Source organism: Aquarana catesbeiana, linkage group LG12, assembly GCF_042186555.1.
Source record: "Aquarana catesbeiana isolate 2022-GZ linkage group LG12, ASM4218655v1, whole genome shotgun sequence".
Taxonomy (NCBI): domain Eukaryota; kingdom Metazoa; phylum Chordata; class Amphibia; order Anura; family Ranidae; genus Aquarana; species Aquarana catesbeiana.
This window is the reverse complement of record NC_133335.1, coordinates 190,826,135-190,851,970: the sequence shown is the minus strand read 5'-3', so window position 1 is coordinate 190,851,970 and position 25,836 is coordinate 190,826,135. Positions and strand designations below refer to the sequence as shown.

Below are 25,836 nucleotides of genomic sequence, written 5' to 3'. Positions count from 1 at the left end.
TTACGCTTGAGAGTGGACTTTGGGTGTAGCATTCTGTGGCAAGTTCACTTGGCACTCTCCTACAAAATGTGCCAGCTTTTCATTACTGCTGCTTGTTTTTGCTGTCTACACTTAAAGTAGGAGTGTTGAATCTAGCTTACAGGAGTTAGTCACATTCAGTTGGACTTGTTATATACTGTTGATGACATTTCACTAGTCACCAGAAGTGTGCCCTTTGGAAGACTTCTCAAACAAAACATGCAATGAATGCAGTTATTCTAATGCTGCTAGAGCAGAGAGGTAAGTGTTCTTTGAGATGTCAGTGTGTTGGGCAAGGAACTGCAGCAACATCAGAGATGCTTGAGCCCTTGAGGATAGGGATTTTGTTAAAAGAGCTTGGCAGCAGTGGGATTCGAACCCACGCCCCCGAAGAGACTGGAGCCTTAATCCAGCGCCTTAGACCGCTCGGCCATGCTACCTGTAAAAGAGTGCTCGCTAATGACTGAAAAGCGGCGGGACATAGTCTGCATTCCATGCTCTGAATTCATTGCTTGTGCTGGAGGCCTCAGAACTCTCAACTTCAAGTATTCACCACTTTATCCATTATGAAAGGTTGTTGAAGTTTGACACAGATGGCCAAGATGCCAACTTATGTGCTTCAGTCCTCTTTCTGAGGCTGCAGATTGTGGTCACTTTACGCTTGAGAGTGGACTTTGGGTGCAGCATTCTGGCACTTAGTTCACTTGGCACTCTGCTGAAAAGTGTGCCAGCTTTTCATTAGTGCTGCTTGTTTTTTGGTGTCCACACTTAAAGTGTGAACGTGGTATCTAGCTTACAGGAGGTAGTCACATTGAGTTGGACTTGTTTTGTAACGTTGACGACATTTCACTAGTCATCTCATCAGAAGTGTGCCCTTTGGAAGACTTCTCAACCAAAACATGCAATTTCCTAATGCTGCTTTTCTGAGATTCCAGTGTGTAGAGCAAGGAACGCCAGCAAAGTGCAGCAGAAACTTCATAGACGCTTGAGCCCTCGAGGATAGGCATTTGTTAAAAGAGCTTGGCAGCAGTGGGATTCGAACCCACGCCCCCAAAGAGACTGGAGCCTAAATCCAGCGCCTTAGACCGCTCGGCCATGCTACCTACAAAAGAGTGCTCGCTAACCATTAAAAGGCGGAGGGACATATTCTACATTCCATGGATTGATGAGGCCGTGGCATAGATATAGCACACCTGGAATTCCTGCAGCTTGTCTTTAATGAGAGCCTGGGATGGCTAAGAAAGACACAGCCCCAGCTGGGCTGTCGCATATTGGCCGGTTAGCTCAGTTGGTTAGAGCGTGGTGCTAATAACGCCAAGGTCGCGGGTTCGATCCCCGTACGGGCCATCCGTGCGCTTGATCTTTATGGTCTCAGGCATGTGTACCCTGTGGCTTTCTGCTGTCCGATGTTCTGCATTCATTGCTTGTGCTGGAGGCCTCAGATCTCTCCACTCCAAGTGGTCACCACTTTATCCATTATGAAAGGTTGTTGAAGTTTGACACAGATGGCCAAGATGCCAACTTATGTGCTTCTGTCCTCTTTCTGAGGCAGCAAGTTGTGGTCCTTTTACGCTTGAGAGTGGACTTTGGGTGCAGCATTCTGTGGCAAGTTCACTTGGCACTCTCCTACAAAATGTGCCAGCTTTTCATTACTGCTGCTTGTTTTTGCTGTCTACACTTAAAGTAGGAGTGTTGAATCTAGCTTACAGGAGTTAGTCACATTCAGTTGGACTTGTTATATACTGTTGATGACATTTCACTAGTCACCAGAAGTGTGCCCTTTGGAAGACTTCTCAAACAAAACATGCAATGAATGCAGTTATTCTAATGCTGCTAGAGCAGAGAGGTAAGTGTTCTTTGAGATGTCAGTGTGTTGGGCAAGGAACTGCAGCAACATCAGAGATGCTTGAGCCCTTGAGGATAGGGATTTTGTTAAAAGAGCTTGGCAGCAGTGGGATTCGAACCCACGCCCCCGAAGAGACTGGAGCCTTAATCCAGCGCCTTAGACCGCTCGGCCATGCTACCTGTAAAAGAGTGCTCGCTAATGACTGAAAAGCGGCGGGACATAGTCTGCATTCCATGCTCTGAATTCATTGCTTGTGCTGGAGGCCTCAGAACTCTCAACTTCAAGTATTCACCACTTTATCCATTATGAAAGGTTGTTGAAGTTTGACACAGATGGCCAAGATGCCAACTTATGTGCTTCAGTCCTCTTTCTGAGGCTGCAGATTGTGGTCACTTTACGCTTGAGAGTGGACTTTGGGTGCAGCATTCTGGCACTTAGTTCACTTGGCACTCTGCTGAAAAGTGTGCCAGCTTTTCATTAGTGCTGCTTGTTTTTTGGTGTCCACACTTAAAGTGTGAACGTGGTATCTAGCTTACAGGAGGTAGTCACATTGAGTTGGACTTGTTTTGTAACGTTGACGACATTTCACTAGTCATCTCATCAGAAGTGTGCCCTTTGGAAGACTTCTCAACCAAAACATGCAATTTCCTAATGCTGCTTTTCTGAGATTCCAGTGTGTAGAGCAAGGAACGCCAGCAAAGTGCAGCAGAAACTTCATAGACGCTTGAGCCCTCGAGGATAGGCATTTGTTAAAAGAGCTTGGCAGCAGTGGGATTCGAACCCACGCCCCCAAAGAGACTGGAGCCTAAATCCAGCGCCTTAGACCGCTCGGCCATGCTACCTACAAAAGAGTGCTCGCTAACCATTAAAAGGCGGAGGGACATATTCTACATTCCATGGATTGATGAGGCCGTGGCATAGATATAGCACACCTGGAATTCCTGCAGCTTGTCTTTAATGAGAGCCTGGGATGGCTAAGAAAGACACAGCCCCAGCTGGGCTGTCGCATATTGGCCGGTTAGCTCAGTTGGTTAGAGCGTGGTGCTAATAACGCCAAGGTCGCGGGTTCGATCCCCGTATGGGCCATCCGTGCGCTTGATCTTTATGGTCTCAGGCATGTGTACCCTGTGGCTTTCTGCTGTCCGATGTTCTGCATTCATTGCTTGTGCTGGAGGCCTCAGATCTCTCCACTCCAAGTGGTCACCACTTTATCCATTATGAAAGGTTGTTGAAGTTTGACACAGATGGCCAAGATGCCAACTTATGTGCTTCTGTCCTCTTTCTGAGGAAGCAAGTTGTGGTCCTTTTACGCTTGAGAGTGGACTTTGGGTGCAGCATTCTGTGGCAAGTTCACTTGGCACTCTCCTACAAAATGTGCCAGCTTTTCATTACTGCTGCTTGTTTTTGCTGTCTACACTTAAAGTAGGAGTGTTGAATCTAGCTTACAGGAGTTAGTCACATTCAGTTGGACTTGTTATATACTGTTGATGACATTTCACTAGTCACCAGAAGTGTGCCCTTTGGAAGACTTCTCAAACAAAACATGCAATGAATGCAGTTATTCTAATGCTGCTAGAGCAGAGAGGTAAGTGTTCTTTGAGATTCCAGTGTGTTGGGCAAGGAACTGCAGCAACATCAGAGATGCTTGAGCCCTTGAGGATAGGGATTTTGTTAAAAGAGCTTGGCAGCAGTGGGATTCGAACCCACGCCCCCGAAGAGACTGGAGCCTTAATCCAGCGCCTTAGACCGCTCGGCCATGCTACCTGTGAAAGAGTGCTCGCTAATGACTGAAAAGCGGCGGGACATAGTCTGCATTCCATGCTCTGAATTCATTGCTTGTGCTGGAGGCCTCAGAACTCTCAACTTCAAGTATTCACCACTTTATCCATTATGAAAGGTTGTTGAAGTTTGACACAGATGGCCAAGATGCCAACTTATGTGCTTCAGTCCTCTTTCTGAGGCTGCAGATTGTGGTCACTTTACGCTTGAGAGTGGACTTTGGGTGCAGCATTCTGGCACTTAGTTCACTTGGCACTCTGCTGAAAAGTGTGCCAGCTTTTCATTAGTGCTGCTTGTTTTTTGGTGTCCACACTTAAAGTGTGAACGTGGTATCTAGCTTACAGGAGGTAGTCACATTGAGTTGGACTTGTTTTGTAACGTTGACGACATTTCACTAGTCATCTCATCAGAAGTGTGCCCTTTGGAAGACTTCTCAACCAAAACATGCAATTTCCTAATGCTGCTTTTCTGAGATTCCAGTGTGTAGAGCAAGGAACGCCAGCAAAGTGCAGCAGAAACTTCATAGACGCTTGAGCCCTCGAGGATAGGCATTTGTTAAAAGAGCTTGGCAGCAGTGGGATTCGAACCCACGCCCCCAAAGAGACTGGAGCCTAAATCCAGCACCTTAGACCGCTCGGCCATGCTACCTACAAAAGAGTGCTCGCTAACCATTAAAAGGCGGAGGGACATATTCTACATTCCATGGATTGATGAGGCCGTGGCATAGATATAGCACACCTGGAATTCCTGCAGCTTGTCTTTAATGAGAGCCTGGGATGGCTAAGAAAGACACAGCCCCGGCTGGGCTGTCGCATATTGGCCGGTTAGCTCAGTTGGTTAGAGCGTGGTGCTAATAACGCCAAGGTCGCGGGTTCGATCCCCGTACGGGCCATCCGTGCGCTTGATCTTTATGGTCTCAGGCATGTGTACCCTGTGGCTTTCTGCTGTCCGATGTTCTGCATTCATTGCTTGTGCTGGAGGCCTCAGATCTCTCCACTCCAAGTGGTCACCACTTTATCCATTATGAAAGGTTGTTGAAGTTTGACACAGATGGCCAAGATGCCAACTTATGTGCTTCTGTCCTCTTTCTGAGGCAGCAAGTTGTGGTCGTTTTACGCTTGAGAGTGGACTTTGGGTGCAGCATTCTGTGGCAAGTTCACTTGGCACTCTCCTACAAAATGTGCCAGCTTTTCATTACTGCTGCTTGTTTTTGCTGTCTACACTTAAAGTAGGAGTGTTGAATCTAGCTTACAGGAGTTAGTCACATTCAGTTGGACTTGTTATATACTGTTGATGACATTTCACTAGTCACCAGAAGTGTGCCCTTTGGAAGACTTCTCAAACAAAACATGCAATGAATGCAGTTATTCTAATGCTGCTAGAGCAGAGAGGTAAGTGTTCTTTGAGATGTCAGTGTGTTGGGCAAGGAACTGCAGCAACATCAGAGATGCTTGAGCCCTTGAGGATAGGGATTTTGTTAAAAGAGCTTGGCAGCAGTGGGATTCGAACCCACGCCCCCGAAGAGACTGGAGCCTTAATCCAGCGCCTTAGACCGCTCGGCCATGCTACCTGTAAAAGAGTGCTCGCTAATGACTGAAAAGCGGCGGGACATAGTCTGCATTCCATGCTCTGAATTCATTGCTTGTGCTGGAGGCCTCAGAACTCTCAACTTCAAGTATTCACCACTTTATCCATTATGAAAGGTTGTTGAAGTTTGACACAGATGGCCAAGATGCCAACTTATGTGCTTCAGTCCTCTTTCTGAGGCTGCAGATTGTGGTCACTTTACGCTTGAGAGTGGACTTTGGGTGCAGCATTCTGGCACTTAGTTCACTTGGCACTCTGCTGAAAAGTGTGCCAGCTTTTCATTAGTGCTGCTTGTTTTTTGGTGTCCACACTTAAAGTGTGAACGTGGTATCTAGCTTACAGGAGGTAGTCACATTGAGTTGGACTTGTTTTGTAACGTTGACGACATTTCACTAGTCATCTCATCAGAAGTGTGCCCTTTGGAAGACTTCTCAACCAAAACATGCAATTTCCTAATGCTGCTTTTCTGAGATTCCAGTGTGTAGAGCAAGGAACGCCAGCAAAGTGCAGCAGAAACTTCATAGACGCTTGAGCCCTCGAGGATAGGCATTTGTTAAAAGAGCTTGGCAGCAGTGGGATTCGAACCCACGCCCCCAAAGAGACTGGAGCCTAAATCCAGCGCCTTAGACCGCTCGGCCATGCTACCTACAAAAGAGTGCTCGCTAACCATTAAAAGGCGGAGGGACATATTCTACATTCCATGGATTGATGAGGCCGTGGCATAGATATAGCACACCTGGAATTCCTGCAGCTTGTCTTTAATGAGAGCCTGGGATGGCTAAGAAAGACACAGCCCCAGCTGGGCTGTCGCATATTGGCCGGTTAGCTCAGTTGGTTAGAGCGTGGTGCTAATAACGCCAAGGTCGGGGGTTCGATCCCCGTACGGGCCATCCGTGCGCTTGATCTTTATGGTCTCAGGCATGTGTACCCTGTGGCTTTCTGCTGTCCGATGTTCTGCATTCATTGCTTGTGCTGGAGGCCTCAGATCTCTCCACTCCAAGTGGTCACCACTTTATCCATTATGAAAGGTTGTTGAAGTTTGACACAGATGGCCAAGATGCCAACTTATGTGCTTCTGTCCTCTTTCTGAGGCAGCAAGTTGTGGTCGTTTTACGCTTGAGAGTGGACTTTGGGTGCAGCATTCTGTGGCAAGTTCACTTGGCACTCTCCTACAAAATGTGCCAGCTTTTCATTACTGCTGCTTGTTTTTGCTGTCTACACTTAAAGTAGGAGTGTTGAATCTAGCTTACAGGAGTTAGTCACATTCAGTTGGACTTGTTATATACTGTTGATGACATTTCACTAGTCACCAGAAGTGTGCCCTTTGGAAGACTTCTCAAACAAAACATGCAATGAATGCAGTTATTCTAATGCTGCTAGAGCAGAGAGGTAAGTGTTCTTTGAGATGTCAGTGTGTTGGGCAAGGAACTGCAGCAACATCAGAGATGCTTGAGCCCTTGAGGATAGGGATTTTGTTAAAAGAGCTTGGCAGCAGTGGGATTCGAACCCACGCCCCCGAAGAGACTGGAGCCTTAATCCAGCGCCTTAGACCGCTCGGCCATGCTACCTGTAAAAGAGTGCTCGCTAATGACTGAAAAGTGGCGGGACATAGTCTGCATTCCATGCTCTGAATTCATTGCTTGTGCTGGAGGCCTCAGAACTCTCAACTTCAAGTATTCACCACTTTATCCATTATGAAAGGTTGTTGAAGTTTGACACAGATGGCCAAGATGCCAACTTATGTGCTTCAGTCCTCTTTCTGAGGCTGCAGATTGTGGTCACTTTACGCTTGAGAGTGGACTTTGGGTGCAGCATTCTGGCACTTAGTTCACTTGGCACTCTGCTGAAAAGTGTGCCAGCTTTTCATTAGTGCTGCTTGTTTTTTGGTGTCCACACTTAAAGTGTGAACGTGGTATCTAGCTTACAGGAGGTAGTCACATTGAGTTGGACTTGTTTTGTAACGTTGACGACATTTCACTAGTCATCTCATCAGAAGTGTGCCCTTTGGAAGACTTCTCAACCAAAACATGCAATTTCCTAATGCTGCTTTTCTGAGATTCCAGTGTGTAGAGCAAGGAACGCCAGCAAAGTGCAGCAGAAACTTCATAGACGCTTGAGCCCTCGAGGATAGGCATTTGTTAAAAGAGCTTGGCAGCAGTGGGATTCGAACCCACGCCCCCAAAGAGACTGGAGCCTAAATCCAGCGCCTTAGACCGCTCGGCCATGCTACCTACAAAAGAGTGCTCGCTAACCATTAAAAGGCGGAGGGACATATTCTACTAGATATAGCACACCTGGAATTCCTGCAGCTTGTCTTTAATGAGAGCCTGGGATGGCTAAGAAAGACACAGCCCCAGCTGGGCTGTCGCATATTGGCCGGTTAGCTCAGTTGGTTAGAGCGTGGTGCTAATAACGCCAAGGTCGCGGGTTCGATCCCCGTACGGGCCATCCGTACGCTTGATCTTTATGGTCTCAGGCATGTGTACCCTGTGGCTTTCTGCTGTCCGATGTTCTGCATTCATTGCTTGTGCTGGAGGCCTCAGATCTCTCCACTCCAAGTGGTCACCACTTTATCCATTATGAAAGGTTGTTGAAGTTTGACACAGATGGCCAAGATGCCAACTTATGTGCTTCTGTCCTCTTTCTGAGGCAGCAAGTTGTGGTCCTTTTACGCTTGAGAGTGGACTTTGGGTGCAGCATTCTGTGGCAAGTTCACTTGGCACTCTCCTACAAAATGTGCCAGCTTTTCATTACTGCTGCTTGTTTTTGCTGTCTACACTTAAAGTAGGAGTGTTGAATCTAGCTTACAGGAGTTAGTCACATTCAGTTGGACTTGTTATATACTGTTGATGACATTTCACTAGTCACCAGAAGTGTGCCCTTTGGAAGACTTCTCAAACAAAACATGCAATGAATGCAGTTATTCTAATGCTGCTAGAGCAGAGAGGTAAGTGTTCTTTGAGATGTCAGTGTGTTGGGCAAGGAACTGCAGCAACATCAGAGATGCTTGAGCCCTTGAGGATAGGGATTTTGTTAAAAGAGCTTGGCAGCAGTGGGATTCGAACCCACGCCCCCGAAGAGACTGGAGCCTTAATCCAGCGCCTTAGACCGCTCGGCCATGCTACCTGCAAAAGAGTGCTCGCTAATGACTGAAAAGCGGCGGGACATAGTCTGCATTCCATGCTCTGAATTCATTGCTTGTGCTGGAGGCCTCAGAACTCTCAACTTCAAGTATTCACCACTTTATCCATTATGAAAGGTTGTTGAAGTTTGACACAGATGGCCAAGATGCCAACTTATGTGCTTCAGTCCTCTTTCTGAGGCTGCAGATTGTGGTCACTTTACGCTTGAGAGTGGACTTTCGGTGCAGCATTCTGGCACTTAGTTCACTTGGCACTCTGCTGAAAAGTGTGCCAGCTTTTCATTAGTGCTGCTTGTTTTTTGGTGTCCACACTTAAAGTGTGAACGTGGTATCTAGCTTACAGGAGGTAGTCACATTGAGTTGGACTTGTTTTGTAACGTTGACGACATTTCACTAGTCATCTCATCAGAAGTGTGCCCTTTGGAAGACTTCTCAACCAAAACATGCAATTTCCTAATGCTGCTTTTCTGAGATTCCAGTGTGTAGAGCAAGGAACGCCAGCAAAGTGCAGCAGAAACTTCATAGACGCTTGAGCCCTCGAGGATAGGCATTTGTTAAAAGAGCTTGGCAGCAGTGGGATTCGAACCCACGCCCCCAAAGAGACTGGAGCCTAAATCCAGCGCCTTAGACCGCTCGGCCATGCTACCTACAAAAGAGTGCTCGCTAACCATTAAAAGGCGGAGGGACATATTCTACATTCCATGGATTGATGAGGCCGTGGCATAGATATAGCACACCTGGAATTCCTGCAGCTTGTCTTTAATGAGAGCCTGGGATGGCTAAGAAAGACACAGCCCCAGCTGGGCTGTCGCATATTGGCCGGTTAGCTCAGTTGGTTAGAGCGTGGTGCTAATAACGCCAAGGTCGCGGGTTCGATCCCCGTACGGGCCATCCGTGCGCTTGATCTTTATGGTCTCAGGCATGTGTACCCTGTGGCTTTCTGCTGTCCGATGTTCTGCATTCATTGCTTGTGCTGGAGGCCTCAGATCTCTCCACTCCAAGTGGTCACCACTTTATCCATTATGAAAGGTTGTTGAAGTTTGACACAGATGGCCAAGATGCCAACTTATGTGCTTCTGTCCTCTTTCTGAGGCAGCAAGTTGTGGTCCTTTTACGCTTGAGAGTGGACTTTGGGTGCAGCATTCTGTGGCAAGTTCACTTGGCACTCTCCTACAAAATGTGCCAGCTTTTCATTACTGCTGCTTGTTTTTGCTGTCTACACTTAAAGTAGGAGTGTTGAATCTAGCTTACAGGAGTTAGTCACATTCAGTTGGACTTGTTATATACTGTTGATGACATTTCACTAGTCACCAGAAGTGTGCCCTTTGGAAGACTTCTCAAACAAAACATGCAATGAATGCAGTTATTCTAATGCTGCTAGAGCAGAGAGGTAAGTGTTCTTTGAGATGTCAGTGTGTTGGGCAAGGAACTGCAGCAACATCAGAGATGCTTGAGCCCTTGAGGATAGGGATTTTGTTAAAAGAGCTTGGCAGCAGTGGGATTCGAACCCACGCCCCCGAAGAGACTGGAGCCTTAATCCAGCGCCTTAGACCGCTCGGCCATGCTACCTGTAAAAGAGTGCTCGCTAATGACTGAAAAGCGGCGGGACATAGTCTGCATTCCATGCTCTGAATTCATTGCTTGTGCTGGAGGCCTCAGAACTCTCAACTTCAAGTATTCACCACTTTATCCATTATGAAAGGTTGTTGAAGTTTGACACAGATGGCCAAGATGCCAACTTATGTGCTTCAGTCCTCTTTCTGAGGCTGCAGATTGTGGTCACTTTACGCTTGAGAGTGGACTTTGGGTGCAGCATTCTGGCACTTAGTTCACTTGGCACTCTGCTGAAAAGTGTGCCAGCTTTTCATTAGTGCTGCTTGTTTTTTGGTGTCCACACTTAAAGTGTGAACGTGGTATCTAGCTTACAGGAGGTAGTCACATTGAGTTGGACTTGTTTTGTAACGTTGACGACATTTCACTAGTCATCTCATCAGAAGTGTGCCCTTTGGAAGACTTCTCAACCAAAACATGCAATTTCCTAATGCTGCTTTTCTGAGATTCCAGTGTGTAGAGCAAGGAACGCCAGCAAAGTGCAGCAGAAACTTCATAGACGCTTGAGCCCTCGAGGATAGGCATTTGTTAAAAGAGCTTGGCAGCAGTGGGATTCGAACCCACGCCCCCAAAGAGACTGGAGCCTAAATCCAGCGCCTTAGACCGCTCGGCCATGCTACCTACAAAAGAGTGCTCGCTAACCATTAAAAGGCGGAGGGACATATTCTACATTCCATGGATTGATGAGGCCATGGCATAGATATAGCACACCTGGAATTCCTGCAGCTTGTCTTTAATGAGAGCCTGGGATGGCTAAGAAAGACACAGCCCCAGCTGGGCTGTCGCATATTGGCCGGTTAGCTCAGTTGGTTAGAGCGTGGTGCTAATAACGCCAAGGTCGCGGGTTCGATCCCCGTACGGGCCGTCCGTGCGCTTGATCTTTATGGTCTCAGGCATGTGTACCCTGTGGCTTTCTGCTGTCCGATGTTCTGCATTCATTGCTTGTGCTGGAGGCCTCAGATCTCTCCACTCCAAGTGGTCACCACTTTATCCATTATGAAAGGTTGTTGAAGTTTGACACAGATGGCCAAGATGCCAACTTATGTGCTTCTGTCCTCTTTCTGAGGCAGCAAGTTGTGGTCGTTTTACGCTTGAGAGTGGACTTTGGGTGCAGCATTCTGTGGCAAGTTCACTTGGCACTCTCCTACAAAATGTGCCAGCTTTTCATTACTGCTGCTTGTTTTTGCTGTCTACACTTAAAGTAGGAGTGTTGAATCTAGCTTACAGGAGTTAGTCACATTCAGTTGGACTTGTTATATACTGTTGATGACATTTCACTAGTCACCAGAAGTGTGCCCTTTGGAAGACTTCTCAAACAAAACATGCAATGAATGCAGTTATTCTAATGCTGCTAGAGCAGAGAGGTAAGTGTTCTTTGAGATGTCAGTGTGTTGGGCAAGGAACTGCAGCAACATCAGAGATGCTTGAGCCCTTGAGGATAGGGATTTTGTTAAAAGAGCTTGGCAGCAGTGGGATTCGAACCCACGCCCCCGAAGAGACTGGAGCCTTAATCCAGCGCCTTAGACCGCTCGGCCATGCTTCCTGTAAAAGAGTGCTCGCTAATGACTGAAAAGTGGCGGGACATAGTCTGCATTCCATGCTCTGAATTCATTGCTTGTGCTGGAGGCCTCAGAACTCTCAACTTCAAGTATTCACCACTTTATCCATTATGAAAGGTTGTTGAAGTTTGACACAGATGGCCAAGATGCCAACTTATGTGCTTCAGTCCTCTTTCTGAGGCTGCAGATTGTGGTCACTTTACGCTTGAGAGTGGACTTTGGGTGCAGCATTCTGGCACTTAGTTCACTTGGCACTCTGCTGAAAAGTGTGCCAGCTTTTCATTAGTGCTGCTTGTTTTTTGGTGTCCACACTTAAAGTGTGAACGTGGTATCTAGCTTACAGGAGGTAGTCACATTGAGTTGGACTTGTTTTGTAACGTTGACGACATTTCACTAGTCATCTCATCAGAAGTGTGCCCTTTGGAAGACTTCTCAACCAAAACATGCAATTTCCTAATGCTGCTTTTCTGAGATTCCAGTGTGTAGAGCAAGGAACGCCAGCAAAGTGCAGCAGAAACTTCATAGACGCTTGAGCCCTCGAGGATAGGCATTTGTTAAAAGAGCTTGGCAGCAGTGGGATTCGAACCCACGCCCCCAAAGAGACTGGAGCCTAAATCCAGCGCCTTAGACCGCTCGGCCATGCTACCTACAAAAGAGTGCTCGCTAACCATTAAAAGGCGGAGGGACATATTCTACATTCCATGGATTGATGAGGCCGTGGCATAGATATAGCACACCTGGAATTCCTGCAGCTTGTCTTTAATGAGAGCCTGGGATGGCTAAGAAAGACACAGCCCCAGCTGGGCTGTCGCATATTGGCCGGTTAGCTCAGTTGGTTAGAGCGTGGTGCTAATAACGCCAAGGTCGCGGGTTCGATCCCCGTACGGGCCATCCGTGCGCTTGATCTTTATGGTCTCAGGCATGTGTACCCTGTGGCTTTCTGCTGTCCGATGTTCTGCATTCATTGCTTGTGCTGGAGGCCTCAGATCTCTCCACTCCAAGTGGTCACCACTTTATCCATTATGAAAGGTTGTTGAAGTTTGACACAGATGGCCAAGATGCCAACTTATGTGCTTCTGTCCTCTTTCTGAGGAAGCAAGTTGTGGTCCTTTTACGCTTGAGAGTGGACTTTGGGTGCAGCATTCTGTGGCAAGTTCACTTGGCACTCTCCTACAAAATGTGCCAGCTTTTCATTACTGCTGCTTGTTTTTGCTGTCTACACTTAAAGTAGGAGTGTTGAATCTAGCTTACAGGAGTTAGTCACATTCAGTTGGACTTGTTATATACTGTTGATGACATTTCACTAGTCACCAGAAGTGTGCCCTTTGGAAGACTTCTCAAACAAAACATGCAATGAATGCAGTTATTCTAATGCTACTAGAGCAGAGAGGTAAGTGTTCTTTGAGATTCCAGTGTGTTGGGCAAGGAACTGCAGCAACATCAGAGATGCTTGAGCCCTTGAGGATAGGGATTTTGTTAAAAGAGCTTGGCAGCAGTGGGATTCGAACCCACGCCCCCGAAGAGACTGGAGCCTTAATCCAGCGCCTTAGACCGCTCGGCCATGCTACCTGTAAAAGAGTGCTCGCTAATGACTGAAAAGCGGCGGGACATAGTCTGCATTCCATGCTCTGAATTCATTGCTTGTGCTGGAGGCCTCAGAACTCTCAACTTCAAGTATTCACCACTTTATCCATTATGAAAGGTTGTTGAAGTTTGACACAGATGGCCAAGATGCCAACTTATGTGCTTCAGTCCTCTTTCTGAGGCTGCAGATTGTGGTCACTTTACGCTTGAGAGTGGACTTTGGGTGCAGCATTCTGGCACTTAGTTCACTTGGCACTCTGCTGAAAAGTGTGCCAGCTTTTCATTAGTGCTGCTTGTTTTTTGGTGTCCACACTTAAAGTGTGAACGTGGTATCTAGCTTACAGGAGGTAGTCACATTGAGTTGGACTTGTTTTGTAACGTTGACGACATTTCACTAGTCATCTCATCAGAAGTGTGCCCTTTGGAAGACTTCTCAACCAAAACATGCAATTTCCTAATGCTGCTTTTCTGAGATTCCAGTGTGTAGAGCAAGGAACGCCAGCAAAGTGCAGCAGAAACTTCATAGACGCTTGAGCCCTCGAGGATAGGCATTTGTTAAAAGAGCTTGGCAGCAGTGGGATTCGAACCCACGCCCCCAAAGAGACTGGAGCCTAAATCCAGCGCCTTAGACCGCTCGGCCATGCTACCTACAAAAGAGTGCTCGCTAACCATTAAAAGGTGGAGGGACATATTCTACATTCCATGGATTGATGAGGCCGTGGCATAGATATAGCACACCTGGAATTCCTGCAGCTTGTCTTTAATGAGAGCCTGGGATGGCTAAGAAAGACACAGCCCCAGCTGGGCTGTCGCATATTGGCCGGTTAGCTCAGTTGGTTAGAGCGTGGTGCTAATAACGCCAAGGTCGCGGGTTCGATCCCCGTACGGGCCATCCGTGCGCTTGATCTTTATGGTCTCAGGCATGTGTACCCTGTGGCTTTCTGCTGTCCGATGTTCTGCATTCATTGCTTGTGCTGGAGGCCTCAGATCTCTCCACTCCAAGTGGTCACCACTTTATCCATTATGAAAGGTTGTTGAAGTTTGACACAGATGGCCAAGATGCCAACTTATGTGCTTCTGTCCTCTTTCTGAGGCAGCAAGTTGTGGTCCTTTTACGCTTGAGAGTGGACTTTGGGTGCAGCATTCTGTGGCAAGTTCACTTGGCACTCTCCTACAAAATGTGCCAGCTTTTCATTACTGCTGCTTGTTTTTGCTGTCTACACTTAAAGTAGGAGTGTTGAATCTAGCTGACAGGAGTTAGTCACATTCAGTTGGACTTGTTATATACTGTTGATGACATTTCACTAGTCACCAGAAGTGTGCCCTTTGGAAGACTTCTCAAACAAAACATGCAATGAATGCAGTTATTCTAATGCTGCTAGAGCAGAGAGGTAAGTGTTCTTTGAGATGTCAGTGTGTTGTGCAAGGAACTGCAGCAACATCAGAGATGCTTGAGCCCTTGAGGATAGGGATTTTGTTAAAAGAGCTTGGCAGCAGTGGGATTCGAACCCACGCCCCCGAAGAGACTGGAGCCTTAATCCAGCGCCTTAGACCGCTCGGCCATGCTACCTGTAAAAGAGTGCTCGCTAATGACTGAAAAGCGGCGGGACATAGTCTGCATTCCATGCTCTGAATTCATTGCTTGTGCTGGAGGCCTCAGAACTCTCAACTTCAAGTATTCACCACTTTATCCATTATGAAAGGTTGTTGAAGTTTGACACAGATGGCCAAGATGCCAACTTATGTGCTTCAGTCCTCTTTCTGAGGCTGCAGATTGTGGTCACTTTACGCTTGAGAGTGGACTTTGGGTGCAGCATTCTGGCACTTAGTTCACTTGGCACTCTGCTGAAAAGTGTGCCAGCTTTTCATTAGTGCTGCTTGTTTTTTGGTGTCCACACTTAAAGTGTGAACGTGGTATCTAGCTTACAGGAGGTAGTCACATTGAGTTGGACTTGTTTTGTAACGTTGACGACATTTCACTAGTCATCTCATCAGAAGTGTGCCCTTTGGAAGACTTCTCAACCAAAACATGCAATTTCCTAATGCTGCTTTTCTGAGATTCCAGTGTGTAGAGCAAGGAACGCCAGCAAAGTGCAGCAGAAACTTCATAGACGCTTGAGCCCTCGAGGATAGGCATTTGTTAAAAGAGCTTGGCAGCAGTGGGATTCGAACCCACGCCCCCAAAGAGACTGGAGCCTAAATCCAGCACCTTAGACCGCTCGGCCATGCTACCTACAAAAGAGTGCTCGCTAACCATTAAAAGGCGGAGGGACATATTCTACATTCCATGGATTGATGAGGCCGTGGCATAGATATAGCACACCTGGAATTCCTGCAGCTTGTCTTTAATGAGAGCCTGGGATGGCTAAGAAAGACACAGCCCCAGCTGGGCTGTCGCATATTGGCCGGTTAGCTCAGTTGGTTAGAGCGTGGTGCTAATAACGCCAAGGTCGCGGGTTCGATCCCCGTACGGGCCATCCGTGCGCTTGATCTTTATGGTCTCAGGCATGTGTACCCTGTGGCTTTCTGCTGTCCGATGTTCTGCATTCATTGCTTGTGCTGGAGGCCTCAGATCTCTCCACTCCAAGTGGTCACCACTTTATCCATTATGAAAGGTTGTTGAAGTTTGACACAGATGGCCAAGATGCCAACTTATGTGCTTCTGTCCTCTTTCTGAGGCAGCAAGTTGTGGTCCTTTTACGCTTGAGAGTGGACTTTGGGTGCAGCATTCTGTGGCAAGTTCACTTGGCACTCTCCTACAAAATGTGCCAGCTTTTCATTACTGCTGCTTGTTTTTGCTGTCTACACTTAAAGTAGGAGTGTTGAATCTAGCTTACAGGAGTTAGTCACATTCAGTTGGACTTGTTATATACTGTTGATGACATTTCACTAGTCACCAGAAGTGTGCCCTTTGGAAGACTTCTCAAACAAAACATGCAATGAATGCAGTTATTCTAATGCTGCTAGAGCAGAGAGGTAAGTGTTCTTTGAGATGTCAGTGTGTTGGGCAAGGAACTGCAGCAACATCAGAGATGCTTGAGCCCTTGAGGATAGGGATTTTGTTAAAAGAGCTTGGCAGCAGTGGGATTCGAACCCACGCCCCCGAAGAGACTGGAGCCTTAATCCAGCGCCTTAGACCGCTCGGCCATGCTACCTGCAAAAGAGTGCTCGCTAATGACTGAAAAGCGGCGGGACATAGTCTGCATTCCATGCTCTGAATTCATTGCTTGTGCTGGAGGCCTCAGAACTCTCAACTTCAAGTATTCACCACTTTATCCATTATGAAAGGTTGTTGAAGTTTGACACAGATGGCCAAGATGCCAACTTATGTGCTTCAGTCCTCTTTCTGAGGCTGCAGATTGTGGTCACTTTACGCTTGAGAGTGGACTTTGGGTGCAGCATTCTGGCACTTAGTTCACTTGGCACTCTGCTGAAAAGTGTGCCAGCTTTTCATTAGTGCTGCTTGTTTTTTGGTGTCCACACTTAAAGTGTGAACGTGGTATCTAGCTTACAGGAGGTAGTCACATTGAGTTGGACTTGTTTTGTAACGTTGACGACATTTCACTAGTCATCTCATCAGAAGTGTGCCCTTTGGAAGACTTCTCAACCAAAACATGCAATTTCCTAATGCTGCTTTTCTGAGATTCCAGTGTGTAGAGCAAGGAACGCCAGCAAAGTGCAGCAGAAACTTCATAGACGCTTGAGCCCTCGAGGATAGGCATTTGTTAAAAGAGCTTGGCAGCAGTGGGATTCGAACCCACGCCCCCAAAGAGACTGGAGCCTAAATCCAGCGCCTTAGACCGCTCGGCCATGCTACCTACAAAAGAGTGCTCGCTAACCATTAAAAGGCGGAGGGACATATTCTACATTCCATGGATTGATGAGGCCGTGGCATAGATATAGCACACCTGGAATTCCTGCAGCTTGTCTTTAATGAGAGCCTGGGATGGCTAAGAAAGACACAGCCCCAGCTGGGCTGTCGCATATTGGCCGGTTAGCTCAGTTGGTTAGAGCGTGGTGCTAATAACGCCAAGGTCGCGGGTTCGATCCCCGTACGGGCCATCCGTGCGCTTGATCTTTATGGTCTCAGGCATGTGTACCCTGTGGCTTTCTGCTGTCCGATGTTCTGCATTCATTGCTTGTGCTGGAGGCCTCAGATCTCTCCACTCCAAGTGGTCACCACTTTATCCATTATGAAAGGTTGTTGAAGTTTGACACAGATGGCCAAGATGCCAACTTATGTGCTTCTGTCCTCTTTCTGAGGCAGCAAGTTGTGGTCGTTTTACGCTTGAGAGTGGACTTTGGGTGCAGCATTCTGTGGCAAGTTCACTTGGCACTCTCCTACAAAATGTGCCAGCTTTTCATTACTGCTGCTTGTTTTTGCTGTCTACACTTAAAGTAGGAGTGTTGAATCTAGCTTACAGGAGTTAGTCACATTCAGTTGGACTTGTTATATACTGTTGATGACATTTCACTAGTCACCAGAAGTGTGCCCTTTGGAAGACTTCTCAAACAAAACATGCAATGAATGCAGTTATTCTAATGCTGCTAGAGCAGAGAGGTAAGTGTTCTTTGAGATGTCAGTGTGTTGGGCAAGGAACTGCAGCAACATCAGAGATGCTTGAGCCCTTGAGGATAGGGATTTTGTTAAAAGAGCTTGGCAGCAGTGGGATTCGAACCCACGCCCCCGAAGAGACTGGAGCCTTAATCCAGCGCCTTAGACCGCTCGGCCATGCTACCTGTAAAAGAGTGCTCGCTAATGACTGAAAAGCGGCGGGACATAGTCTGCATTCCATGCTCTGAATTCATTGCTTGTGCTGGAGGCCTCAGAACTCTCAACTTCAAGTATTCACCACTTTATCCATTATGAAAGGTTGTTGAAGTTTGACACAGATGGCCAAGATGCCAACTTATGTGCTTCAGTCCTCTTTCTGAGGCTGCAGATTGTGGTCACTTTACGCTTGAGAGTGGACTTTGGGTGCAGCATTCTGGCACTTAGTTCACTTGGCACTCTGCTGAAAAGTGTGCCAGCTTTTCATTAGTGCTGCTTGTTTTTTGGTGTCCACACTTAAAGTGTGAACGTGGTATCTAGCTTACAGGAGGTAGTCACATTGAGTTGGACTTGTTTTGTAACGTTGACGACATTTCACTAGTCATCTCATCAGAAGTGTGCCCTTTGGAAGACTTCTCAACCAAAACATGCAATTTCCTAATGCTGCTTTTCTGAGATTCCAGTGTGTAGAGCAAGGAACGCCAGCAAAGTGCAGCAGAAACTTCATAGACGCTTGAGCCCTCGAGGATAGGCATTTGTTAAAAGAGCTTGGCAGCAGTGGGATTCGAACCCACGCCCCCAAAGAGACTGGAGCCTAAATCCAGCGCCTTAGACCGCTCGGCCATGCTACCTACAAAAGAGTGCTCGCTAACCATTAAAAGGCGGAGGGACATATTCTACATTCCATGGATTGATGAGGCCATGGCATAGATATAGCACACCTGGAATTCCTGCAGCTTGTCTTTAATGAGAGCCTGGGATGGCTAAGAAAGACACAGCCCCAGCTGGGCTGTCGCATATTGGCCGGTTAGCTCAGTTGGTTAGAGCGTGGTGCTAATAACGCCAAGGTCGCGGGTTCGATCCCCGTACGGGCCGTCCGTGCGCTTGATCTTTATGGTCTCAGGCATGTGTACCCTGTGGCTTTCTGCTGTCCGATGTTCTGCATTCATTGCTTGTGCTGGAGGCCTCAGATCTCTCCACTCCAAGTGGTCACCACTTTATCCATTATGAAAGGTTGTTGAAGTTTGACACAGATGGCCAAGATGCCAACTTATGTGCTTCTGTCCTCTTTCTGAGGCAGCAAGTTGTGGTCGTTTTACGCTTGAGAGTGGACTTTGGGTGCAGCATTCTGTGGCAAGTTCACTTGGCACTCTCCTACAAAATGTGCCAGCTTTTCATTACTGCTGCTTGTTTTTGCTGTCTACACTTAAAGTAGGAGTGTTGAATCTAGCTTACAGGAGTTAGTCACATTCAGTTGGACTTGTTATATACTGTTGATGACATTTCACTAGTCACCAGAAGTGTGCCCTTTGGAAGACTTCTCAAACAAAACATGCAATGAATGCAGTTATTCTAATGCTGCTAGAGCAGAGAGGTAAGTGTTCTTTGAGATGTCAGTGTGTTGGGCAAGGAACTGCAGCAACATCAGAGATGCTTGAGCCCTTGAGGATAGGGATTTTGTTAAAAGAGCTTGGCAGCAGTGGGATTCGAACCCACGCCCCCGAAGAGACTGGAGCCTTAATCCAGCGCCTTAGACCGCTCGGCCATGCTTCCTGTAAAAGAGTGCTCGCTAATGACTGAAAAGTGGCGGGACATAGTCTGCATTCCATGCTCTGAATTCATTGCTTGTGCTGGAGGCCTCAGAACTCTCAACTTCAAGTATTCACCACTTTATCCATTATGAAAGGTTGTTGAAGTTTGACACAGATGGCCAAGATGCCAACTTATGTGCTTCAGTCCTCTTTCTGAGGCTGCAGATTGTGGTCACTTTACGCTTGAGAGTGGACTTTCGGTGCAGCATTCTGGCACTTAGTTCACTTGGCACTCTGCTGAAAAGTGTGCCAGCTTTTCATTAGTGCTGCTTGTTTTTTGGTGTCCACACTTAAAGTGTGAACGTGGTATCTAGCTTACAGGAGGTAGTCACATTGAGTTGGACTTGTTTTGTAACGTTGACGACATTTCACTAGTCATCTCATCAGAAGTGTGCCCTTTGGAAGACTTCTCAACCAAAACATGCAATTTCCTAATGCTGCTTTTCTGAGATTCCAGTGTGTAGAGCAAGGAACGCCAGCAAAGTGCAGCAGAAACTTCATAGACGCTTGAGCCCTCGAGGATAGGCATTTGTTAAAAGAGCTTGGCAGCAGTGGGATTCGAACCCACGCCCCCAAAGAGACTGGAGCCTAAATCCAGCACCTTAGACCGCTCGGCCATGCTACCTACAAAAGAGTGCTCGCTAACCATTAAAAGGTGGAGGGACATATTCTACACTCCATGGATTGATGAGGCCGTGGCATAGATATAGCACACCTGGAATTCCTGCAGCTTGTCTTTAATGAGAGCCTGGGATGGCTAAGAAAGACACAGCCCCAGCTGGGCTGTCGCATATTGGCCGGTTAGCTCAGTTGGTTAGAGCGTGGTGCTAATAACGCCAAGGTCGCGGGTTCGATCCCCGTACGGGCCATCCGTGCGCTTGATCTTTATGGTCTCAGGCATGTGTACCCTGTGGCTTTCTGCTGTCCGATGTTCTGCATTCATTGCTTGTGCTGGAGGCCTCAGATCTCTCCACTCCAAGTGGTCACCACTTTATCCATTATGAAAGGTTGTTGAAGTTTGACACAGATGGCCAAGATGCCAACTTATGTGCTTCTGTCCTCTTTCTGAGGCAGCAAGTTGTGGTCCTTTTACGCTTGAGAGTGGACTTTGGGTGCAGCATTCTGTGGCAAGTTCACTTGGCACTCTCCTACAAAATGTGCCAGCTTTTCATTACTGCTGCTTGTTTTTGCTGTCTACACTTAAAGTAGGAGTGTTGAATCTAGCTTACAGGAGTTAGTCACATTCAGTTGGACTTGTTATATACTGTTGATGACATTTCACTAGTCACCAGAAGTGTGCCCTTTGGAAGACTTCTCAAACAAAACATGCAATGAATGCAGTTATTCTAATGCTGCTAGAGCAGAGAGGTAAGTGTTCTTTGAGATGTCAGTGTGTTGGGCAAGGAACTGCAGCAACATCAGAGATGCTTGAGCCCTTGAGGATAGGGATTTTGTTAAAAGAGCTTGGCAGCAGTGGGATTCGAACCCACGCCCCCGAAGAGACTGGAGCCTTAATCCAGCGCCTTAGACCGCTCGGCCATGCTTCCTGTAAAAGAGTGCTCGCTAATGACTGAAAAGTGGCGGGACATAGTCTGCATTCCATGCTCTGAATTCATTGCTTGTGCTGGAGGCCTCAGAACTCTCAACTTCAAGTATTCACCACTTTATCCATTATGAAAGGTTGTTGAAGTTTGACACAGATGGCCAAGATGCCAACTTATGTGCTTCAGTCCTCTTTCTGAGGCTGCAGATTGTGGTCACTTTACGCTTGAGAGTGGACTTTCGGTGCAGCATTCTGGCACTTAGTTCACTTGGCACTCTGCTGAAAAGTGTGCCAGCTTTTCATTAGTGCTGCTTGTTTTTTGGTGTCCACACTTAAAGTGTGAACGTGGTATCTAGCTTACAGGAGGTAGTCACATTGAGTTGGACTTGTTTTGTAACGTTGACGACATTTCACTAGTCATCTCATCAGAAGTGTGCCCTTTGGAAGACTTCTCAACCAAAACATGCAATTTCCTAATGCTGCTTTTCTGAGATTCCAGTGTGTAGAGCAAGGAACGCCAGCAAAGTGCAGCAGAAACTTCATAGACGCTTGAGCCCTCGAGGATAGGCATTTGTTAAAAGAGCTTGGCAGCAGTGGGATTCGAACCCACGCCCCCAAAGAGACTGGAGCCTAAATCCAGCGCCTTAGACCGCTCGGCCATGCTACCTACAAAAGAGTGCTCGCTAACCATTAAAAGGCGGAGGGACATATTCTACATTCCATGGATTGATGAGGCCGTGGCATAGATATAGCACACCTGGAATTCCTGCAGCTTGTCTTTAATGAGAGCCTGGGATGGCTAAGAAAGACACAGCCCCAGCTGGGCTGTCGCATATTGGCCGGTTAGCTCAGTTGGTTAGAGCGTGGTGCTAATAACGCCAAGGTCGCGGGTTCGATCCCCGTACGGGCCATCCGTGCGCTTGATCTTTATGGTCTCAGGCATGTGTACCCTGTGGCTTTCTGCTGTCCGATGTTCTGCATTCATTGCTTGTGCTGGAGGCCTCAGATCTCTCCACTCCAAGTGGTCACCACTTTATCCATTATGAAAGGTTGTTGAAGTTTGACACAGATGGCCAAGATGCCAACTTATGTGCTTCTGTCCTCTTTCTGAGGAAGCAAGTTGTGGTCCTTTTACGCTTGAGAGTGGACTTTGGGTGCAGCATTCTGTGGCAAGTTCACTTGGCACTCTCCTACAAAATGTGCCAGCTTTTCATTACTGCTGCTTGTTTTTGCTGTCTACACTTAAAGTAGGAGTGTTGAATCTAGCTTACAGGAGTTAGTCACATTCAGTTGGACTTGTTATATACTGTTGATGACATTTCACTAGTCACCAGAAGTGTGCCCTTTGGAAGACTTCTCAAACAAAACATGCAATGAATGCAGTTATTCTAATGCTGCTAGAGCAGAGAGGTAAGTGTTCTTTGAGATTCCAGTGTGTTGGGCAAGGAACTGCAGCAACATCAGAGATGCTTGAGCCCTTGAGGATAGGGATTTTGTTAAAAGAGCTTGGCAGCAGTGGGATTCGAACCCACGCCCCCGAAGAGACTGGAGCCTTAATCCAGCGCCTTAGACCGCTCGGCCATGCTACCTGTAAAAGAGTGCTCGCTAATGACTGAAAAGCGGCGGGACATAGTCTGCATTCCATGCTCTGAATTCATTGCTTGTGCTGGAGGCCTCAGAACTCTCAACTTCAAGTATTCACCACTTTATCCATTATGAAAGGTTGTTGAAGTTTGACACAGATGGCCAAGATGCCAACTTATGTGCTTCAGTCCTCTTTCTGAGGCTGCAGATTGTGGTCACTTTACGCTTGAGAGTGGACTTTGGGTGCAGCATTCTGGCACTTAGTTCACTTGGCACTCTGCTGAAAAGTGTGCCAGCTTTTCATTAGTGCTGCTTGTTTTTTGGTGTCCACACTTAAAGTGTGAACGTGGTATCTAGCTTACAGGAGGTAGTCACATTGAGTTGGACTTGTTTTGTAACGTTGACGACATTTCACTAGTCATCTCATCAGAAGTGTGCCCTTTGGAAGACTTCTCAACCAAAACATGCAATTTCCTAATGCTGCTTTTCTGAGATTCCAGTGTGTAGAGCAAGGAACGCCAGCAAAGTGCAGCAGAAACTTCATAGACGCTTGAGCCCTCGAGGATAGGCATTTGTTAAAAGAGCTTGGCAGCAGTGGGATTCGAACCCACGCCCCCAAAGAGACTGGAGCCTAAATCCAGCGCCTTAGACCGCTCGGCCATGCTACCTACAAAAGAGTGCTCGCTAACCATTAAAAGGTGGAGGGACATATTCTACATTCCATGGATTGATGAGGCCGTGGCATAGATATAGCACACCTGGAATTCCTGCAGCTTGTCTTTAATGAGAGCCTGGGATGGCTAAGAAAGACACAGCCCCAGCTGGGCTGTCGCATATTGGCCGGTTAGCTCAGTTGGTTAGAGCGTGGTGCTAATAACGCCAAGGTCGCGGGTTCGATCCCCGTACGGGCCATCCGTGCGCTTGATCTTTATGGTCTCAGGCATGTGTACCCTGTGGCTTTCTGCTGTCCGATGTTCTGCATTCATTGCTTGTGCTGGAGGCCTCAGATCTCTCCACTCCAAGTGGTCACCACTTTATCCATTATGAAAGGTTGTTGAAGTTTGACACAGATGGCCAAGATGCCAACTTATGTGCTTCTGTCCTCTTTCTGAGGCAGCAAGTTGTGGTCCTTTTACGCTTGAGAGTGGACTTTGGGTGCAGCATTCTGTGGCAAGTTCACTTGGCACTCTCCTACAAAATGTGCCAGCTTTTCATTACTGCTGCTTGTTTTTGCTGTCTACACTTAAAGTAGGAGTGTTGAATCTAGCTTACAGGAGTTAGTCACATTCAGTTGGACTTGTTATATACTGTTGATGACATTTCACTAGTCACCAGAAGTGTGCCCTTTGGAAGACTTCTCAAACAAAACATGCAATGAATGCAGTTATTCTAATGCTGCTAGAGCAGAGAGGTAAGTGTTCTTTGAGATGTCAGTGTGTTGTGCAAGGAACTGCAGCAACATCAGAGATGCTTGAGCCCTTGAGGATAGGGATTTTGTTAAAAGAGCTTGGCAGCAGTGGGATTCGAACCCACGCCCCCGAAGAGACTGGAGCCTTAATCCAGCGCCTTAGACCGCTCGGCCATGCTACCTGTAAAAGAGTGCTCGCTAATGACTGAAAAGCGGCGGGACATAGTCTGCATTCCATGCTCTGAATTCATTGCTTGTGCTGGAGGCCTCAGAACTCTCAACTTCAAGTATTCACCACTTTATCCATTATGAAAGGTTGTTGAAGTTTGACACAGATGGCCAAGATGCCAACTTATGTGCTTCAGTCCTCTTTCTGAGGCTGCAGATTGTGGTCACTTTACGCTTGAGAGTGGACTTTGGGTGCAGCATTCTGGCACTTAGTTCACTTGGCACTCTGCTGAAAAGTGTGCCAGCTTTTCATTAGTGCTGCTTGTTTTTTGGTGTCCACACTTAAAGTGTGAACGTGGTATCTAGCTTACAGGAGGTAGTCACATTGAGTTGGACTTGTTTTGTAACGTTGACGACATTTCACTAGTCATCTCATCAGAAGTGTGCCCTTTGGAAGACTTCTCAACCAAAACATGCAATTTCCTAATGCTGCTTTTCTGAGATTCCAGTGTGTAGAGCAAGGAACGCCAGCAAAGTGCAGCAGAAACTTCATAGACGCTTGAGCCCTCGAGGATAGGCATTTGTTAAAAGAGCTTGGCAGCAGTGGGATTCGAACCCACGCCCCCAAAGAGACTGGAGCCTAAATCCAGCACCTTAGACCGCTCGGCCATGCTACCTACAAAAGAGTGCTCGCTAACCATTAAAAGGCGGAGGGACATATTCTACATTCCATGGATTGATGAGGCCGTGGCATAGATATAGCACACCTGGAATTCCTGCAGCTTGTCTTTAATGAGAGCCTGGGATGGCTAAGAAAGACACAGCCCCAGCTGGGCTGTCGCATATTGGCCGGTTAGCTCAGTTGGTTAGAGCGTGGTGCTAATAACGCCAAGGTCGCGGGTTCGATCCCCGTACGGGCCATCCGTGCGCTTGATCTTTATGGTCTCAGGCATGTGTACCCTGTGGCTTTCTGCTGTCCGATGTTCTGCATTCATTGCTTGTGCTGGAGGCCTCAGATCTCTCCACTCCAAGTGGTCACCACTTTATCCATTATGAAAGGTTGTTGAAGTTTGACACAGATGGCCAAGATGCCAACTTATGTGCTTCTGTCCTCTTTCTGAGGCAGCAAGTTGTGGTCCTTTTACGCTTGAGAGTGGACTTTGGGTGCAGCATTCTGTGGCAAGTTCACTTGGCACTCTCCTACAAAATGTGCCAGCTTTTCATTACTGCTGCTTGTTTTTGCTGTCTACACTTAAAGTAGGAGTGTTGAATCTAGCTTACAGGAGTTAGTCACATTCAGTTGGACTTGTTATATACTGTTGATGACATTTCACTAGTCACCAGAAGTGTGCCCTTTGGAAGACTTCTCAAACAAAACATGCAATGAATGCAGTTATTCTAATGCTGCTAGAGCAGAGAGGTAAGTGTTCTTTGAGATGTCAGTGTGTTGGGCAAGGAACTGCAGCAACATCAGAGATGCTTGAGCCCTTGAGGATAGGGATTTTGTTAAAAGAGCTTGGCAGCAGTGGGATTCGAACCCACGCCCCCGAAGAGACTGGAGCCTTAATCCAGCGCCTTAGACCGCTCGGCCATGCTACCTGCAAAAGAGTGCTCGCTAATGACTGAAAAGCGGCGGGACATAGT

The 25,836-nt window shown here is 47.2% G+C and overlaps 48 non-coding genes across 48 annotated transcripts; 15 read left to right on the top strand and 33 right to left on the bottom strand.

Moving 5' to 3' along the window:
• Positions 1–376: 376 nt before the first annotated feature.
• Positions 377–458, bottom strand: TRNAL-AAG (transfer RNA leucine (anticodon AAG)). Its single transcript has one exon. It is a non-coding gene; the product is annotated as a tRNA-Leu (tRNA).
• Positions 459–1,039: 581 nt separating this feature from the next.
• On the bottom strand, positions 1,040–1,121 carry TRNAL-UAG (transfer RNA leucine (anticodon UAG)). Its single transcript has one exon. It is a non-coding gene; the product is annotated as a tRNA-Leu (tRNA).
• A 170-nt stretch (positions 1,122–1,291) lies between these two features.
• TRNAI-AAU (transfer RNA isoleucine (anticodon AAU)) lies at positions 1,292–1,365 on the top strand. The gene has a single exon. It is a non-coding gene; the product is annotated as a tRNA-Ile (tRNA).
• A 596-nt stretch (positions 1,366–1,961) lies between these two features.
• Positions 1,962–2,043, bottom strand: TRNAL-AAG (transfer RNA leucine (anticodon AAG)). Its single transcript has one exon. It is a non-coding gene; the product is annotated as a tRNA-Leu (tRNA).
• Positions 2,044–2,624: 581 nt separating this feature from the next.
• On the bottom strand, positions 2,625–2,706 carry TRNAL-UAG (transfer RNA leucine (anticodon UAG)). The gene has a single exon. It is a non-coding gene; the product is annotated as a tRNA-Leu (tRNA).
• Positions 2,707–2,876: 170 nt separating this feature from the next.
• TRNAI-AAU (transfer RNA isoleucine (anticodon AAU)) lies at positions 2,877–2,950 on the top strand. The gene has a single exon. It is a non-coding gene; the product is annotated as a tRNA-Ile (tRNA).
• Positions 2,951–3,546: 596 nt separating this feature from the next.
• On the bottom strand, positions 3,547–3,628 carry TRNAL-AAG (transfer RNA leucine (anticodon AAG)). The gene has a single exon. It is a non-coding gene; the product is annotated as a tRNA-Leu (tRNA).
• A 581-nt stretch (positions 3,629–4,209) lies between these two features.
• Positions 4,210–4,291, bottom strand: TRNAL-UAG (transfer RNA leucine (anticodon UAG)). The gene has a single exon. It is a non-coding gene; the product is annotated as a tRNA-Leu (tRNA).
• A 170-nt stretch (positions 4,292–4,461) lies between these two features.
• On the top strand, positions 4,462–4,535 carry TRNAI-AAU (transfer RNA isoleucine (anticodon AAU)). The gene has a single exon. It is a non-coding gene; the product is annotated as a tRNA-Ile (tRNA).
• A 596-nt stretch (positions 4,536–5,131) lies between these two features.
• TRNAL-AAG (transfer RNA leucine (anticodon AAG)) lies at positions 5,132–5,213 on the bottom strand. The gene has a single exon. It is a non-coding gene; the product is annotated as a tRNA-Leu (tRNA).
• Positions 5,214–5,794: 581 nt separating this feature from the next.
• On the bottom strand, positions 5,795–5,876 carry TRNAL-UAG (transfer RNA leucine (anticodon UAG)). The gene has a single exon. It is a non-coding gene; the product is annotated as a tRNA-Leu (tRNA).
• An 840-nt stretch (positions 5,877–6,716) lies between these two features.
• On the bottom strand, positions 6,717–6,798 carry TRNAL-AAG (transfer RNA leucine (anticodon AAG)). The gene has a single exon. It is a non-coding gene; the product is annotated as a tRNA-Leu (tRNA).
• A 581-nt stretch (positions 6,799–7,379) lies between these two features.
• Positions 7,380–7,461, bottom strand: TRNAL-UAG (transfer RNA leucine (anticodon UAG)). The gene has a single exon. It is a non-coding gene; the product is annotated as a tRNA-Leu (tRNA).
• Positions 7,462–7,604: 143 nt separating this feature from the next.
• TRNAI-AAU (transfer RNA isoleucine (anticodon AAU)) lies at positions 7,605–7,678 on the top strand. Its single transcript has one exon. It is a non-coding gene; the product is annotated as a tRNA-Ile (tRNA).
• A 596-nt stretch (positions 7,679–8,274) lies between these two features.
• Positions 8,275–8,356, bottom strand: TRNAL-AAG (transfer RNA leucine (anticodon AAG)). The gene has a single exon. It is a non-coding gene; the product is annotated as a tRNA-Leu (tRNA).
• A 581-nt stretch (positions 8,357–8,937) lies between these two features.
• On the bottom strand, positions 8,938–9,019 carry TRNAL-UAG (transfer RNA leucine (anticodon UAG)). Its single transcript has one exon. It is a non-coding gene; the product is annotated as a tRNA-Leu (tRNA).
• Positions 9,020–9,189: 170 nt separating this feature from the next.
• On the top strand, positions 9,190–9,263 carry TRNAI-AAU (transfer RNA isoleucine (anticodon AAU)). Its single transcript has one exon. It is a non-coding gene; the product is annotated as a tRNA-Ile (tRNA).
• Positions 9,264–9,859: 596 nt separating this feature from the next.
• Positions 9,860–9,941, bottom strand: TRNAL-AAG (transfer RNA leucine (anticodon AAG)). The gene has a single exon. It is a non-coding gene; the product is annotated as a tRNA-Leu (tRNA).
• Positions 9,942–10,522: 581 nt separating this feature from the next.
• Positions 10,523–10,604, bottom strand: TRNAL-UAG (transfer RNA leucine (anticodon UAG)). The gene has a single exon. It is a non-coding gene; the product is annotated as a tRNA-Leu (tRNA).
• Positions 10,605–10,774: 170 nt separating this feature from the next.
• Positions 10,775–10,848, top strand: TRNAI-AAU (transfer RNA isoleucine (anticodon AAU)). Its single transcript has one exon. It is a non-coding gene; the product is annotated as a tRNA-Ile (tRNA).
• A 596-nt stretch (positions 10,849–11,444) lies between these two features.
• On the bottom strand, positions 11,445–11,526 carry TRNAL-AAG (transfer RNA leucine (anticodon AAG)). The gene has a single exon. It is a non-coding gene; the product is annotated as a tRNA-Leu (tRNA).
• Positions 11,527–12,107: 581 nt separating this feature from the next.
• Positions 12,108–12,189, bottom strand: TRNAL-UAG (transfer RNA leucine (anticodon UAG)). Its single transcript has one exon. It is a non-coding gene; the product is annotated as a tRNA-Leu (tRNA).
• A 170-nt stretch (positions 12,190–12,359) lies between these two features.
• TRNAI-AAU (transfer RNA isoleucine (anticodon AAU)) lies at positions 12,360–12,433 on the top strand. The gene has a single exon. It is a non-coding gene; the product is annotated as a tRNA-Ile (tRNA).
• A 596-nt stretch (positions 12,434–13,029) lies between these two features.
• On the bottom strand, positions 13,030–13,111 carry TRNAL-AAG (transfer RNA leucine (anticodon AAG)). The gene has a single exon. It is a non-coding gene; the product is annotated as a tRNA-Leu (tRNA).
• A 581-nt stretch (positions 13,112–13,692) lies between these two features.
• Positions 13,693–13,774, bottom strand: TRNAL-UAG (transfer RNA leucine (anticodon UAG)). Its single transcript has one exon. It is a non-coding gene; the product is annotated as a tRNA-Leu (tRNA).
• A 170-nt stretch (positions 13,775–13,944) lies between these two features.
• On the top strand, positions 13,945–14,018 carry TRNAI-AAU (transfer RNA isoleucine (anticodon AAU)). The gene has a single exon. It is a non-coding gene; the product is annotated as a tRNA-Ile (tRNA).
• A 596-nt stretch (positions 14,019–14,614) lies between these two features.
• Positions 14,615–14,696, bottom strand: TRNAL-AAG (transfer RNA leucine (anticodon AAG)). The gene has a single exon. It is a non-coding gene; the product is annotated as a tRNA-Leu (tRNA).
• A 581-nt stretch (positions 14,697–15,277) lies between these two features.
• Positions 15,278–15,359, bottom strand: TRNAL-UAG (transfer RNA leucine (anticodon UAG)). Its single transcript has one exon. It is a non-coding gene; the product is annotated as a tRNA-Leu (tRNA).
• A 170-nt stretch (positions 15,360–15,529) lies between these two features.
• TRNAI-AAU (transfer RNA isoleucine (anticodon AAU)) lies at positions 15,530–15,603 on the top strand. The gene has a single exon. It is a non-coding gene; the product is annotated as a tRNA-Ile (tRNA).
• A 596-nt stretch (positions 15,604–16,199) lies between these two features.
• On the bottom strand, positions 16,200–16,281 carry TRNAL-AAG (transfer RNA leucine (anticodon AAG)). The gene has a single exon. It is a non-coding gene; the product is annotated as a tRNA-Leu (tRNA).
• Positions 16,282–16,862: 581 nt separating this feature from the next.
• Positions 16,863–16,944, bottom strand: TRNAL-UAG (transfer RNA leucine (anticodon UAG)). The gene has a single exon. It is a non-coding gene; the product is annotated as a tRNA-Leu (tRNA).
• Positions 16,945–17,114: 170 nt separating this feature from the next.
• Positions 17,115–17,188, top strand: TRNAI-AAU (transfer RNA isoleucine (anticodon AAU)). Its single transcript has one exon. It is a non-coding gene; the product is annotated as a tRNA-Ile (tRNA).
• Positions 17,189–17,784: 596 nt separating this feature from the next.
• TRNAL-AAG (transfer RNA leucine (anticodon AAG)) lies at positions 17,785–17,866 on the bottom strand. The gene has a single exon. It is a non-coding gene; the product is annotated as a tRNA-Leu (tRNA).
• Positions 17,867–18,447: 581 nt separating this feature from the next.
• TRNAL-UAG (transfer RNA leucine (anticodon UAG)) lies at positions 18,448–18,529 on the bottom strand. Its single transcript has one exon. It is a non-coding gene; the product is annotated as a tRNA-Leu (tRNA).
• A 170-nt stretch (positions 18,530–18,699) lies between these two features.
• On the top strand, positions 18,700–18,773 carry TRNAI-AAU (transfer RNA isoleucine (anticodon AAU)). The gene has a single exon. It is a non-coding gene; the product is annotated as a tRNA-Ile (tRNA).
• A 596-nt stretch (positions 18,774–19,369) lies between these two features.
• Positions 19,370–19,451, bottom strand: TRNAL-AAG (transfer RNA leucine (anticodon AAG)). The gene has a single exon. It is a non-coding gene; the product is annotated as a tRNA-Leu (tRNA).
• A 581-nt stretch (positions 19,452–20,032) lies between these two features.
• Positions 20,033–20,114, bottom strand: TRNAL-UAG (transfer RNA leucine (anticodon UAG)). Its single transcript has one exon. It is a non-coding gene; the product is annotated as a tRNA-Leu (tRNA).
• Positions 20,115–20,284: 170 nt separating this feature from the next.
• Positions 20,285–20,358, top strand: TRNAI-AAU (transfer RNA isoleucine (anticodon AAU)). The gene has a single exon. It is a non-coding gene; the product is annotated as a tRNA-Ile (tRNA).
• A 596-nt stretch (positions 20,359–20,954) lies between these two features.
• TRNAL-AAG (transfer RNA leucine (anticodon AAG)) lies at positions 20,955–21,036 on the bottom strand. Its single transcript has one exon. It is a non-coding gene; the product is annotated as a tRNA-Leu (tRNA).
• A 581-nt stretch (positions 21,037–21,617) lies between these two features.
• Positions 21,618–21,699, bottom strand: TRNAL-UAG (transfer RNA leucine (anticodon UAG)). The gene has a single exon. It is a non-coding gene; the product is annotated as a tRNA-Leu (tRNA).
• A 170-nt stretch (positions 21,700–21,869) lies between these two features.
• On the top strand, positions 21,870–21,943 carry TRNAI-AAU (transfer RNA isoleucine (anticodon AAU)). Its single transcript has one exon. It is a non-coding gene; the product is annotated as a tRNA-Ile (tRNA).
• Positions 21,944–22,539: 596 nt separating this feature from the next.
• On the bottom strand, positions 22,540–22,621 carry TRNAL-AAG (transfer RNA leucine (anticodon AAG)). Its single transcript has one exon. It is a non-coding gene; the product is annotated as a tRNA-Leu (tRNA).
• Positions 22,622–23,202: 581 nt separating this feature from the next.
• On the bottom strand, positions 23,203–23,284 carry TRNAL-UAG (transfer RNA leucine (anticodon UAG)). The gene has a single exon. It is a non-coding gene; the product is annotated as a tRNA-Leu (tRNA).
• Positions 23,285–23,454: 170 nt separating this feature from the next.
• Positions 23,455–23,528, top strand: TRNAI-AAU (transfer RNA isoleucine (anticodon AAU)). The gene has a single exon. It is a non-coding gene; the product is annotated as a tRNA-Ile (tRNA).
• Positions 23,529–24,124: 596 nt separating this feature from the next.
• On the bottom strand, positions 24,125–24,206 carry TRNAL-AAG (transfer RNA leucine (anticodon AAG)). Its single transcript has one exon. It is a non-coding gene; the product is annotated as a tRNA-Leu (tRNA).
• A 581-nt stretch (positions 24,207–24,787) lies between these two features.
• On the bottom strand, positions 24,788–24,869 carry TRNAL-UAG (transfer RNA leucine (anticodon UAG)). The gene has a single exon. It is a non-coding gene; the product is annotated as a tRNA-Leu (tRNA).
• Positions 24,870–25,039: 170 nt separating this feature from the next.
• Positions 25,040–25,113, top strand: TRNAI-AAU (transfer RNA isoleucine (anticodon AAU)). The gene has a single exon. It is a non-coding gene; the product is annotated as a tRNA-Ile (tRNA).
• Positions 25,114–25,709: 596 nt separating this feature from the next.
• TRNAL-AAG (transfer RNA leucine (anticodon AAG)) lies at positions 25,710–25,791 on the bottom strand. Its single transcript has one exon. It is a non-coding gene; the product is annotated as a tRNA-Leu (tRNA).
• Positions 25,792–25,836: the final 45 nt, after the last annotated feature.